This window comes from Thermobia domestica, chromosome 10 (genome assembly GCF_964235325.1).
Source record: "Thermobia domestica chromosome 10, izTheDome1.hap1.1, whole genome shotgun sequence".
NCBI classification, from domain to species: domain Eukaryota; kingdom Metazoa; phylum Arthropoda; class Insecta; order Zygentoma; family Lepismatidae; genus Thermobia; species Thermobia domestica.
Genome location: NC_137463.1, coordinates 229111111 through 229127018, shown reverse-complemented (window position 1 = coordinate 229127018; position 15908 = coordinate 229111111). Strand labels below are relative to the sequence as shown.

The 15908-nt window shown below is 36.3% G+C and overlaps 1 protein-coding gene across 5 annotated transcripts in view; it reads right to left on the bottom strand.

Moving 5' to 3' along the window:
- Positions 1-14921, bottom strand: part of LOC145663040 (uncharacterized) — a 328849-nt gene extending 313928 nt beyond the window's left edge. For all 5 annotated transcript variants that reach the window (XR_014127141.1, XR_014127142.1, XM_081729191.1 and 2 more), the window contains exon 1: positions 14693-14921. The gene's annotated coding sequence lies outside the window, so the exon portion shown is untranslated. The remainder of the gene's footprint in view (positions 1-14692) is intronic.
- Between the last annotated feature and the right edge of the window lie 987 nt (positions 14922-15908).

Here is a 15908-nt window from a genome sequence, read left to right as displayed (position 1 = left end):
GAATTATTTGGTGCGCTACTTGGGTCATACTAAAGAAAAGAGTGAACTTTTAGGAGCACGATTGAAAGAGGGACAAATTCAGGAAGGAGAACTTGCATTTTGCTGTGATTTCCCTGGCTTGATTCATCGTCTTGGAATTTTTTTTACCAAGCAAAAGGACTGGCGTTTATTTATTGACTTGACTAAAAGAAGTCTCAGTGTTCTGCACATTGGGAATGAACTTGCTTCAGTGCTAGACGCCCACTTATGTCCCTTCGTGAAAACAGCCAAAATTTAGCCACGGTTTTGTACAGAGTGAAATACAACGAACCCAGATGGTTACTGTACTGTGATTTGAAAGTATGAAGTATCATATCGAGACAAGCAGACAACGAGATATATAAAGTACCAATGTTATCTTTGTGAATAGAGCTCTAGGGACAAGAATAGAAAGTGGTTAATTTCTGAGTGAGTGACACAAGAGGAAACAGTTTGTGACGGGAGTAAAAACCATTGTAAATCATCCATTAATTGATCCTCGAAATGTGTTATTGCCCCCTTACATATAAAACTGGGAATTATAAGCGGTACGTTAAGAGTTTGGATAGAAGCGATCCCTGCTTTCAGTACCTCTGTCACAAATTTCCAACACTGTTTGCAATCATAATTAAGAACTGTTTTTGATGGCCCCCTTATTCGGAAGCTTATGAAGGATCCTACATCCACTACGAGGATGAACGAAACACAGCTTCAGGCATGGGAATCATAAAGGATGTTTCCAGAAAATTCTTGTTTAATGTTAAAGATGATGACTACCAACAGATTGTCGAAACAATGCTGTACAACTTCCAGAAATTAGGTTGCCACATGAGCTTAAAATTACATTTCCTGCACAGTCATCTGGACAATTTTCCTGACAATTTCAGGGGATTCGGCAAGGAACACGGCGAGCGCTTACCTCAAGACAGATATCACGGACGACCGGATGTCTCCATGATGTCAGATTAATGCTGGTGTCCAGTGCGAGATAACGCTGCTCAGGGATACAAACACAAATCAACTCTGCACTCATTAGTAACTAGAAAGCGAAGCAAATAATAGTTTTCTTGTGGTGAGACTAATACATTTTACGAATGAACATGTTATATGAAAGTAGAGTTGTTGTACATTCATTGCAATTTCATCATGTTCCATTCACATTGCACATAGTGTATACTATGGTACTTAGTATTGAAATTACAACAATATGTAAAATTTCGATTTCATATAGCAACAAAACTATGCGTGATAGGCAAAAACGGTTTGGATATTAGAAATCAGCTCGGTTAGGTTAAATTATCTCTTCAACCTTTTGCCGGAGAAAAAATGTTTCATTTCGCAGGCGGGTGTAATCTCCAACAATTAAATTTGGTACGAGGGGGTCAATTTTGGTAACAGACAGTTTGAGAGGATGTCATAGGATGTGGACAAAAGGGAGATATCTCGATAATTAGTACAATCGGCTAGCACAATCCAACCGTGAGCACTTCTTATCACGGAATTTGCGCTGGTTCTTTAAAACTGTTTGAAAAAAGACCTGAGTGATGACAAAAGAAACGAACTATTACTCGAAGAGCTCAAATCATTTGTTCTTTTTTGAATGATGAGATTAGATTAGGATTTACTAAGTCAAACCGTGTATTTAAAAAAAAACTACTCTGATCTTTTTAAAATGTGATAATCATTTGTTTAAAAAGGAATGTTTAAATTACATTAGTAACTAGAAGCACAAAGTACAGTGTTACAGCGTTTGCACACGTCCCCGGCAATTCCGTCTCCAGCACCGAAAATGCCGGCTCCAGCACCAACAATGCCGGAATCGGAACCGGGGCTGCTTTGCACACGCGGCCGGCAAAACCAATGCCGGCTCCGGCAATGTCGGTGCCGGCGCTGCTTTGCACACACATCCCGGTAATGCCCGTACCGAGTAATAGTTTGAACGTTAAGGAGAGAACATGAGTCCAGTAATAAACAAACGATATCTCACTCAGTCCACAATATTTCTATGGAACAAATCCAGACCAGAAACAGAGAACATGAATATTTTAATTATGATCTGTAGGGTAAAGCACATACAATCACAAGACTAGAAATTTTCGTTCTGTTTGTGCTTTTTCAGTTCTTTCTGTAATTGTGGTTTAGTTTTTACTAGCATATATTACCCGCTACGTTGGGTTGAAATAAATAATTTAAATATACATCTTTGTATCTCATGTATTTTATTGCCATTAATTACACTAGTTAACAAAGGTTTTGTTACATAAAAGGAAATACCTGTTCTTAAAGGAACTTTTTGCGCTGAATTCGAATATGCACTCGGTTTTTCTCCATCACGTACGATTTTCCCGTAACAGAGGGATTTTCGGGAAAATCCCTCAAAAATTTCCCTTTTCGTTTATTTTACACCCCAAGATCTTGTCCCCTTGCATATACTAACATAGAAATTATACCTAAGTATACTGTGATTCATATTTAACAAACCCTCCAAGTTTCGTAATAATCGCTTTATTCTTTCTAGAGAAATAAATATGTTTGTATGTATACTGTGTGTACTGTTTATTGCACCTTACAGTAATGCTTTCAGATCTCTTAAGTTGAGGTAAAACGTTTTGCTTTATTACCACAACCACATATATAAAATATAATACAATATAGTTTACAAGTGTGACAATTTACAATAAACAATAATACAAATGTACCAAAAGGTCATGAAAAAACAATCAAAACTTTCACAATATATGAAACTTCCATTGGGTTACAAAAACATACACTACTTCCTTCTTTTGTAAGAAATGTTGCATTCTCTAACAAGACCCAAACAATAGTCCCCCATCATTGAAGGATCCCATCGTCCCTGGTACCTTTTCTCCATTGCCATTATATCTTGGTGGAATCTTTCCCCCTGTTCGTCGCTGAGAGCACCTAGGTTAGCAGGAAAGAAGCTGAGGTGGGAGTGCAAAAAGTGGTTTTTTAAAGACATCCTACAACCCAACTCTTTGTATTTCTGTATCGTGTCCTGTACGATTTCTGTGTAACTCTTTCTTTGTTATTGCCCAGAAAGTTGCGCACAACACACTTAAATGCTGTCCAGGCAGCTAGCTCAGCACTGTTTAACTTGCTGTCAAAGCTATCATCAAGCATTAATTTCCTAATTTGGGGACCAATAAACACTCCCGCTGAAATCTTAGCATCACTCAGGTTAGGGAACTTATCTCGCAAATACTTGAAACCTTCACCAGATGTGTCCATGGCTTTGACGAAGTTTTTTATAAGTCCTAACTTGATATGAAGTGGTGGTAGTAATATCTTATTAGGATCTACCAAAGGAGCGTATTTGACGTTGCATTCTCCAGGTACGTAATTCACTCTAGGTTCCCATTCCTTCACTTCATAATGTTTGTCATCAGCTCGGCTATCCCATAAACATAAAAAACATTGGTACTTCGTGTAACCGCACTGCAGTCCTAATAAAATACCAACTACCTTGAGATCACAACATATTTGCCAACAATGGTCCTTGTAATTTATAAGATTTAGCAAAGTTGACATGGTGTCATAGGATTCCTTAATCTTCACTGAGTGCGCAGGTGGTATAGAAGGTTTTTTATTTCCATCATGTAAAAGGACAGCTTTAAGGCTGACCTTTGACGCGTCGATAAATAACCTCCATTCTTCTGGAACGTAAGGAATTCCTAGCTCCGCCATCAACCCATTTATATCCGTACATACGCACACATTATCTTGCATTGAGAAATAGCTTGAAAATTGAACATGCCTTTTCCTGTACACTGATATACACGTTTCTAATTTACAGAGAGCAATACAAGTGTGTTGTTGACTATTGTAAATATTCATTTTTATGTCTGTGTTTGTAGTAATAAAGCAAATCGTTTTTACCCCAACTCAGGAGATCTGAAAGCATTACTATCAGGTGCAATAAACAGTGCACACAGTATACATACAAATATATTTATTTCTCTAGAAAGAACAAAGCGATTTTTACGAAACTTTTAGGGTTTATTAAATATAAATCAAGGTATACTTAGGTATAATTTCTATGTTACTATATGAAAGGGGACAGGAGCTAGGGGAATAAAATATCTGAAGGGAAATTTTTGAGGGAATTTCCCGAAAATCCCTCTGTTACGGGAAAACTGTACGTGATGGAGAGAAACCGAGTGCATATTCGAATTCAGCGCAAAAAGTTCCTTTAAGATCAGGTGATTTTTCTCATGTAACAAACAAAAAGTTTAAATTTGTTAACTAGTGTTATTTATTGTTTATTACAACAAGCATGTTTACGCAGTTTTTGCTAATATTTGGGAACGTTATGACGTAGTAACAATCTTTTCTCTTAGTTGGAAATTAAGTGTAATTCGTGTTCTAGTACTGCAGAAATAACTGTTTTTTCCTTAATTCAATTAGTGTCACTGTTAATCTCGGCGACCGCAAGAACTATAGATTCAACACTAATATTGGTCATTTTTGATCATTTATATATATACATATATATAATTTCCCCTCCCCAGTGTTGCGGACCATGGCATCGGAAGTGTCATCGGTCATCTCAGCGACCCAAAAAATGTGGTTTCAGCAATAATATCGGTCTTTTCTATCATTTTTAAATATCTCTTCCTCCCCCTTATGTATAGCTTCCTCTCCCCCTCCTCCGTGCTGCCGAAGACGACATCCGAATTGTCACTCTTAATCCCAGATACTGCTAAAAATATGGATTCGACACTAATATGTCGTTTTCGACCATTTTTAAATGTTTATCCTCTTCTCCTACGTTGTATTTTTTCCCTCTCCAACTATCAAGGCTGAACTTTGATTGAAACAGCATCAGACGTGTCACTATTTCTCTCATCGATCCCGAAAACTATGGATTCAACACTAATATCGGTAATTTTTCATCATTTTTAAATTTCTCTCCCCCTCCCCTACGTTGCAACGTCAAAGTGAATAGCCTAAAGTAATCCATGTCCCTAAGCTCATGTATGTTGAAAATTTGATTGAGATCGGTCGGGTGGTTCAAGAGTGATGAAGTCACAAAAGCAATCATTTTATTGTAATTTTTTTACATATATATCTCCCCCTCCTCTCCCTTCTGTTGGCTTGTCAAAGTGAAACGATAAAAAACACTCAAGGTCCAACCCCCAAATATGTTGAAAATTTGATAGAGATTGGTTGGGTGGTTCAAAAGTTAATAGGTTTTATTAGTTTTTATTTATACGCCCCCTCCGCTCCCCTTCCCCTAGGATATACCGTTAAAATGAAATTACAAAAATGTATCCAGATTCGAATCTTATGTATCTTGAAAATTTGATTGAGATCGGTCGGATAGTTCAAGAGTTATTAAGTTACAAAAATAGTCACTTTTAGTATTATGTAAATTGATTTTTATGTATCTCCCCCTCCTTCTCCTTCCCTACGTTGCTCCGTCAAATTAAATTCATAAAAACGATCTCAGGCCTGAACCTCATCTATGTTGAAAATTTGATCAAGATCGGTTGAGTGATTCAGAAGTTATTAAGTTTTATTTATTTATTTATACCGCACTCCCTCCCCCAAACCCTCTGTTCTACCATCAATGTGAGTAGCCTAAAACCAGCCCAGCCTCGAACCTTATCCATGTTACAAATTTGATCGAGATCGGTCGGGCGGTTCAGGAGATTTAGTCACAAACCTAGTGATTTTCAATTTTATATATATATATTCACTTCAATTTTATTTACAACCTTTGTTATGCTTGGGAATGCCTACTTCGATTATGATGGAGATTTAAACCCAGTTTTCTTATTATGAAGCTTATTCATACCCTACATACTGGGTTGCATAATTAATAGGATAAATACTGGGCAACTATCCTAGATTCATAATTTCTTCATATCTCCATTTTGTTCATTTCCGCCATGTTGATTTTTTTATTATGACTTCATATATACTGAGACATATTTTTTATCAAAACGAATCCAACGACCCCTTTGTTTACTTTGTTTAAGTAAGCTTCGGCTGTAGAAGATAACAAATCAATATACATACATACATCTGTGAAACTCACTTTCCGCGTTGCCGTAGTTGGGTAATTCAAACAAGATCCGAATTTCCCTTGCTGAGAATTTATGTAAATAGCAAGCCGCTATATTTGTGGTACCTCACAGCCATTTTGATTATTTCATTTTTTATTATATATTGAAACGATGCGAAAAAAAAAAGAAAACAACAGAAAAAACTGAAGTAAACAAAAAATCCAAATACAGGAAAAGAAACAAGAATACACAACGCCTTGCCACTCACTCACTATAGCTAGATTGAAGAAGAAACCTATCAGCAAGCCGGTTCCGGCATTACCGGCTGCGTGTGCATCCACGCATAAGAGAGCATTGCTGCCGACAAAACCGGAGCCGGAGCCGACACCGACACTGTCGGCGGCTAGGCCAACTGCATTCGTCGGTCCCGGGAGTTCCACCGGCTTTTTTGCCGGATCGGAAAACGTGTACAAGCTACCATTTAATTACATTGCCGCCGATTCCATCGCCGGCATTGCCGGGGACGTGTGCAAACACTGTTATGTGTATTCCTAATTAAAAATAATAGTGACCGTATATGTGTTAGTATGAATATGTTAAATCTTTTGATACTTTCATAGGATAGAAGATCAACTGATATTTGATAAAGAATATAAATAAAAAAATTTCAACTTATCTATACAGTGGGCCCTCATTTTAGTATAGCACGGTAAGCCCTGGAGTTCTCAGTTAACTTCTGAAGCGAAATTTTAGATTAGACCCTAGTTGTTACTTGATGTTCTTTGGCTGCTGTTGTTTCCCGAAACTCCTCCATCTATAGTCTGTATTATTAATTATGCATAGATGAAATCGTGTTCGCTCGTTCACATACGAGACGTTCTATTTCGTAAAAGTTTAATACATTAAAGAGACACATTTAAAATAAAAATTTTAAAAAAATAATGAGATTCACGGAGATATTATCTGGTACTGTGAATAATACTTAGTTCATTATTCAAAGTGATAAAATGGATTAATTTTATTTCCGTTTTTTTTTTAAATAGTGATTTGTATTCTGACATGGCTACGAAGAAATTTTAACAGTAAATTGATAAATTGACAATAAGGTTCATCTTCAGGAACACATTATTCAGCAATAAAGTACACACTTTCGAGTATTATAGAGTTCGACTTTTCGTTTACCCAAGAAGGAATCAAAGGACTCCAACAAAACTTCCAGAACCCATAGCTCTTTGACCTACAGCAGAGAAAGTGTGAAATAAGAAAATTTTTGTACAATCCGCGGCAAAAAACCTGCAATATGAGGATGTAAGTTTATTGTGAAACTACGCCTAACAGCACAGGAAATGAACATAACGTCTAAGTGGAACGAATCACGCCAGGATAAACCTCGGCCTCCTCCCGTGCAAACTTATTTTGGAGCAAAAGACTTTGTCATTTCACAATAAACTTATATGCTCATGTTGCAGGTTTTTTGCCGCGGATTGTACCAATTTCGCCTTGGATACTGAATGGTGAATAAATAATTAAACATTAAATGAGCAATCATATCAAAGTATCTCCTGCATATAATTTTCCATTTTCGTGCACAAAAAACGGGAATTAATAAACCTATTAAATTAACATGTAAAGCCATTTAATTCAGAAAGAAAAAGCACTGTTAAATAACCTTATTGTATGCCTCTCTTTTCGAGTAACAGACGCGAACTCCTTGCCATAACTAACATTCGGGAATGTCTCGAAAGAACGCCTCTAGTTGGCACTGTCTTTCACAATTTGCTCAAAATATACATACATACATACATGTTATATATATATATATATTATAGTCATAATCTATGCAAATATAATTATGGTATATTAAATTGTCCTGGTAACACGTCTTTTGTCCCTTGGGAAAGTACAATTTGTGCGGAGGCGGAGTGCAGACCAACTTTAGAAATTCAGTCTACAACTAATGAATATCTTATATATTAGTCCAATGAAAAATACTTTAATAGAAAAGAATAAGGATTGGCAATTCAAGAGTAAGCTTTTTTTCTGTAATTCACAAAGACAGCAAGCGTTATTCCCATCGGAGTTTAGATAGCAAAGCGTCAGTGTAAAGATCTTCGCACCTGGTCTCTCTCAATATAACGATTTCGTATTCAAAAAGGTTTCTAGACGTTGATAATCAGTGATATGAAAAGTATACACAAATTAGTGTTAATAGCCAAGATCATGAGTTGGTAATTTCACTCAAGAAAAGCTAAAATGTTTGCTTTTCAAAAGTACTCTGCTAATAGGATAAATATTCAGTTCAATAATTTTTTTTTTTTTTTTTTTTTTTTTTTTTTTTTTTTTGTATTATTCGCAGAAACAACAGGTCTGGAGCACACCTGCGGGAAAAACAAGAAAAGTGGTTTCTCTCCTGCTATAAAGCGTCCAGAACGAAGAAAGAATTTTTTCACTTGGATAAAATATTAATTTTAAATAAATTTTATTTTAAATAATAAAATAATAATTTATGTCGATTAAATGTCGACAAAAATATACAGTTTATCCAATAAGTGAGTTCTATGGTCAACCTGACAGTCACAGTGCACCGAAGAGTGTGGCGACGTGTTTCACAAGAATCAGGAATTGTTGAATGGTAAAGAATTGGCTGTTCACACAGACAATTGAGAAGAAGTGGCGGTGTGCAAAGTACTTAATCTCCATGTTTGGAAGGAAAAAAGAACATATGGAGGGGTACTTAGCAGACTTCCTGTTTCGATGCTGTTACTCAACAAAATATCGCTCACAATTTTTTGAAAGCAGTAGGGGACCTGTACAAACCGTGGTGGTCTTCAGCCTGAAGGCTCCAAAGTCTGTAAATCCCCCACTCACTACGATTGGGATGATATTCTTAGACATAAAAACCAACCAAGACAAATCAGTTCAAAGGTTTTTTTTCTATTCCTTAGTACTTTTGAGGGACATGTGTTCAACTATTAGAATGACATTTCTGCGCCGGTACTACAAAATACATAATTTTCTTTACAAATATCGGTAACTCATACTAAATCCCGGTTTGCTTAAAGACATTGTCAACTATAATTTTGGAGAATAAACGAACCACCACGAAAGAAAGCAACGAGAGACTGATGAATTCTCTTACGTTAGTTCCTACACAACTAGCCCCTCCTTCTCCGTTTTCATAACAAGTAGCACGCTTGGGCTTGGTGTAGGTGCCACGAAAGTAATCCATCTGATTCCTAAGCAACTCGATATGCTCGAGTTTGTTTTGGGTTACGATAATTTATGACACCGTTCAGACGCCTGATGCTTTTGATTCCCTTATAGAGGAGAAAAGAGGGTGTTAAAAGTCGCACATAATAAAGCAGTGGAACGTGAAAGAAAAAAAGAAAACATACTGCGTTCCTTCTGTCGAATAAGAAAGGGTCTATCTTGAAGTAGATTTCAAAACAAATTACAAACTTCCCATGCTTTACTCTTACGATGTTAGGCGTATATACAGTATATGAATCAGATTGCAAAGGTATGTAGCTATGGGGGAAAAGGAAGCTCTGTCTTTCCGAACTATTTCCAGCTCCAAAATGAGGTTCGTCTGGTATATGCTTAATAAACTTACTTAACAATTAATACAAATTAAGGACTTGGTAATAAAATATGAAATTAAAAAAAAAAATCAATCATCAATACGGTTTCTATACCTAATTGAAACAACTAAAATTAATCATATGCTTTATATTCTCATTTCCCTAACTGGGTGCACTGTGAACTCACTACTATATTATTGCATAATAATATCGGAGTTCATAATTTTTCGAGGTGTTTTTTTTTTTTTTTTTTTTTTTTTTTTTTTTTTTTTTTTTTTTTGTATTTTAACCTACATAAACACAAAGTCAGATAAACAGACTGCTATAAACAGCTTTTATTTTCTCATGAATAGCTTATTGATTCATCTTTTACACTCCGGTTTTTAACTTCAGTACTGTCAAGATCCATCTTTTGATAAGGAAGCATTGTGAAAATATAATATCCGCATAGTATATATGTATGTATGGTGAGTTAAAATGCTTTCATGTTGTGAAAGAGGTAATTTGTTCTGCTTTTAATACGTGAAAAGCTTGCCTCCCCCTGAAAGTAATGTTCTCCTAGAATAACCTGCTGGTTACACCCATGATTATCCTGTAATAAAAGCTATAAGCTCTATTTGCAAATCGAAACAAAATCCACTGGAAAATAAACGCGGGAATCAACGCTCGTTTTACTAATTGTTTTATATGGAAACCTTTTAAAGCGTCTATCATGCCAACCAGTTGACATAGAAAGATGTAGTTTTCACGTATTTTTTCGTAATTCTTTTCTCTATTTGGTATAGTGAGCAGTTAATGTGCTAGTACAATATTTCTTAGTAGCGCCTGTGATATTGTCAAGATTCACAGTAGCGCGAGAAGACAGCGTGCAGAACTGCTTGTCGCGAACTGTCAACACCGCTCAATGCCTGCAACAGGAATGTTTTCCTTATATGTCCAGCTATTACATGTTTAATCATTACGTACGTAAGTTACACGTGATTTTTTTTTAATTCCTTATATCTGGTACAAAGTCTTACAGTACAATGAATTAATGTATGGATCCGTACAATATTCTACACCGAAAAAAAAAAAAAAAAAAAAAGAATTTCTAGTGTAAGAGATTCAATGAGATAAAGTAGAAAAAATATCAAGATTGTACGTACTTACGTATCGTAATCGTAACGGAATCGTACGTACGAAAAGACACAAAAGTTTACTAATTTAACAAACAACAACATGTGATGAGAATGTCCTGAATCGCCAGTGTTGCCAGTTCTCGCCATGTCTGTACTTGGCCCCATATTCATATAAAGAAAAAATAAATTTATGCGTAATTCGAATGTATTAAGTGTTTGGTTAGCGCAAGGTTATAATTTTTGTATTCAGAAAAAACGTTTGTGATATTCTCCAGGGTGTTACCAAATGCAAGCCACGGCTTTTCCGCATATGGAAGGATTAGGAATTAGATTTCTGGGCTGTCTGCATCTAAGGCCATTTAGCTCGACACGTATATGAGATGACGTCCCTCGGTGAGCACACTACCAGATGAAAGGGAAGGAAGCGGCCTGGGTCCATTGTGTTAGATACTATCCCGGCATTTGCCTGGTGTGAATGAGGTAAACCCAGGAAAAACCTCACTCAAGATGGCTGGCCTGAAAAAGCTGTTACACTTTTTCGATAGAGTGACCCCACCGGGAATCGAACCCAGGACCGCTCGCACCAAAGGCAAGGGCGTTAGCGACTACGTCCGCAGGGGGAAGGTTGCTCGGAATCGGGATTTTAATTCCGGAATTCGGAATGTTGATCCAGATTCCATAATCCGATCTTTCGATTTTGGAATTCCGTACCGTAACTTTGTTCGTTACGCACGTAATAATTGCAGAGAAAATACAATCCTACTAACAATACATATAATATATATTAGATTTATCTAGTAATCTTCAGTTTCGAAGTCTAAATAGGCGTCACTGCTTTCACCATTTTTAAAGTTCCTTATAAACACTACTCTGAATAAAAACAATATTTCATCCCCACGTAAACGTAATTGAATTTAAAGAATACATGCAAGATTGCCATTTCCCAATCTCAAATCGTCATTAAACTATTTTTGCGGAAATGACTAATAAAAACCATATTACGTGTGTTTTATAATTTAATGCATATCTACAATCTATTTGTGCATTCAAAAACTGCAAGGAAGTGTGCGTTCTACAGTACTGGATATTCACCTATTATCGCAAACGCATTATCATATATAGAACTAAGGCATGAATTATTGTATAAAATAATAAATTATCATATCGCTGGCCGGTCTGATATTTAGAATTTTAAAAAATATATATTGTTCTAAAAAGAAATAAAGAAATGAAAGGAAGAATATTGTTCTGCTCGTAAGAATTAAAGAAGGTATTATCGTAATTTATTATGTTATATAGATATTCTCTGGGGACTCTCGCTCTCAACCGTACTTTTTCTAAATACCATGAAAGACAAAACATTCTGCTGAGGGATGGACATAGTATAACCTCTACCGACCCACCACCAAACAGCGGACGCTTTGTGAAACATGGTAAATTAGTTTCGCTGATTAGGATACCTCAAACCATAACAAATTTGTGGATTTTTGCATTTCTCCGTTTTAGATGACAGGGAGGGATGCGGCAATAAGATGCCAAATAGAAAGCAGCTAACTAGTTTTAGATTAGGCTAAGTTAGGTGAGGTTAAGTTAGGTTTGGTTCTGCTAGGCTAGGGGTTAACTGCTGTATCGCCGGACCAATTTTAGAAATTTACCAGATGAACTGGAAAATTTATTTTGGGTTTGTAAAGAAGAGTGAGTGAAGGTAAGGTGAGAGGAATAGTTAAGTTAAGAAAATACTTTTTGTTAGTTGTCTTTGATGTTGAAATGAAATCCTTGAGTCTTACGTCCCACAGTTATGCTTGTAATGCTAAAGGACACGATGATGATGAGAAATGAATTAAATGGTGGAATGAAGAAAGTGAGAGGAAATGGAAGAACCCCGAGGAAACCCACGAGCATGGTGTTTGTTCACCACATTTCCTTTGATATTGTAAGCGACATTAAATATGGAGACGGAAGGGACTATTTCGCAGAGAGGTACACTTGTTATAATTTATGGGAAAGAAACTGGAAATAGTGAGTAAATCACAAGACTGTATCATATCATGTGAGTAAAATACAAATAAGGAGGACAGTTGTTGACATAGCGTGAAAGGTACGGTCTACTAAACAAGCGAACAGTTTACCATAAGTGTGGAAACAAAATGAAGCTACAGAAAAGAGGAACATCAGACCAAACCTAACCGGATAAAACCTAATTTAGTAGATTTTAGATAGCATTTAGTATCTCCCCCAAAGCTGTGCAATACATAAGCCATGCATTTTATGATACATAAAGTATTTTACCGCGTACAGAAAGTATCCTCGTTTATCTGTACACCCAACACCGCTGACGCGCCTGCTCCCTATGGACAAACTCCCTCGCTGCCGCCCGGACCCCCATTCTGCGTTCCTGCGTTGACTCGGTTAGATGGCATTCGTTTTTTTTAGTGGCCACCTAGGACAACTTGGTTCGTGTATAATGAACTATTTTTATGTCATATATCTACACTGTATTTTGAACACTAATCAGTACCAAATGGGCCAGTTGGGGGAGAAATTAAATTATATATATATATATTTCGATTTTCATGTGGTCCGGGGATACAGCAGTAAAGCCTAGGTTAGGTTACTCGGTAACACTTTAATTAGACTAGAACAGGTACTCATAGAAGCTTCAGTTATCACTTAAATTGAATAATCCGTGGTTCTTATAAAGATTTAATAGATTCTCTTCATTATTCTTACATAATTCTGTAAAACTCAATGCAGAAATATCACATTCAACGGTCTAAGTTTAGAGTTGTCCCTTCGTTTTTTTATTTAAAAAAAATAGAAAAACTTACAGAAATGATGAATTTAAGTTCTTATGTGATGTTTAGATGTGTAAGTTTTGCAGTAAAATTATGTTTAATACGAGAAAAGATACATATGTAGAAGTGGGGACTATTTGCAAGACGCAGAACGTTTCGATGATTCAACAGCATGGTAGTCGTATAGGATGGCGAATCGGTGCGTTGAATGGGTTTGTGTTTTTTGCATAGCAGCTTTTATGTCATATATTCAGACGTGGTATTTGTAGGGTTCAGTTCCAAAGTTGGGCGTCCGTTTCCAGCAACTTTTTTACAATTTACAGGAAAGATATGGATAATTTAATCGTTTGTGTGCTTGATAATATATAAAGGAGCTCGAAAAAGCTGCTTACTTCTCATATATAAGCGGTTATAAACATGGGACTATACGGCGAGCGGAGGAAACTACTTGGCGCAAGGTAACCGAACAGTTGCATTGTGGGAAAGTAACCTCCGCATTTATGTTTTCAACATGGCGAATGTACAAGGGCAGTAAACTAACAGTTTTAACATCTGTGGAACAATACGTTGATAACGAGCAAAATCTTTTAAAAGTTTGTGAAGAGCACGGATTAATGAATCTAATAACAAACTGCAGAAAATGTGGAAAGGAGATGACAGCGGAAAAACATGCCGAAAACGGACGCCCAACTTCGGAATAAATGCCTTTTGTATGACAATCGTAAAAGAATGGTAGTTTTTCAACTATTACTTCTGATGCCCCCCTTGAATTTTATCTGAAATAATATATCACCCAGCGCAAATGTTTTGGAGAACAATAAGAAGGAAATTAGTAATTTATAATTTTAAAAGAATTAACTTTACAATGCCCGCTCCAGCTGGTATACTAACTCAGAAAAGAGAAATTACTCTATCTTAATTTTATGAAAATGGATCAAAAGTTACTTAACCTTAAACTAACCCATTCCTACCTCTACCCTACTTATCCCTATCTCACTCTACCCTACCATATTCCACTATCTCCTTATAAAGTGGCCCTACTTATCGATGCGCAGCTGAAGCGTGTATTGTAAAGTTTACCCTTTTAATTTTTCAATAATTATTTTAAGTGGTGTGCCAAACATTGACCTGCAGGGTATCTTTAAACTTACCACGGGAGTTGCAGGGAAGTTACATTCCTCACTTTTCTCCCAGAGTTAACTATGCCGTCATTTTATCATTGTGAAATATAATAATTACACTTAACCTTTCCGTATGAAAAATATACAGATACATATGTACATATAATATATATCGAGAACAAAGTTTGTTTTTAATCCCTCCGTATCTCCCACGTTATTCCCAATCCTTCAATACTAACGTGATTCGCTCTTCAGTTGTTTATTTACTTCCTGAATCTAATTCTAATACTTTCTTCTTCTTCTTCTTCTTCACTATTGTCTCTAGCAACAAACAACGTTGTTCAATTAAGTGTAGGCCTATAAGAGATTGAAGAAAACGCATTATGTATTAAACTATTAAAAGTAAGTAATGAAATGGTATAAGATGCTCGATTTCCACCTCCCATGCCGTGACACGACAAGACCATGAAATTAACGTTCACTTCATGCAATATTGTCGTCATCATTATAGATATTCTGCCATTATTGGCAGTTCACTTGTTGCAACTGACGTGAGAATCTTCAATGCTCTACGGTCCTCCGCTAATCTGTGATCAGAGCTGGATTAAGGGGAGGGCTTACGGGGCTATAACCCGGTCCTCCAGGTGGACCTTCGCCTCCACTCATCAAAATCTCAGCTGGCTGGCTCAAAAGAATCACACAAAATACAATCATCGTCATAAGATAAAATATGACCAAAAAATATGAAACATATTCCCTTAACTTTCCTACTGTACTTTCACAGAAATGTGTTAGGCGAAATGAGCAGGGGTCACATATTTTTTTCTAGCCCCGGGCCTCCAGATCGGTTAATCCAGCTTTGACTATGATACTGCGTGGTGTAAGGGAACGAGAAACTATCACTCTATTTTCATTGGTTTGCTGACAGCAAAAACAAAAAGAATATATTATAGTCTGAAATAATTGAAATGAAATGAAAATTACTTTCTTTTTAGTTTAACATCCCACATTTACAATCTTTCCTTGTACCACGTGTTATGGAAGTACACTTACATTCATGAAATATGAACTTCTCTTAGGAAAAAATGCACTTTCACTGCCTTAGAAAGTGTTTCTTGGAGGAGCTACATTTAGAGGTGCATATTTACGGGAGCTGAGTAAAAACACAGCGTGTACACATATGATATAGAAACTACAATTCATAAAACACAAACGAACGTGTGGACATTAAAAAAAAAACTCGAAT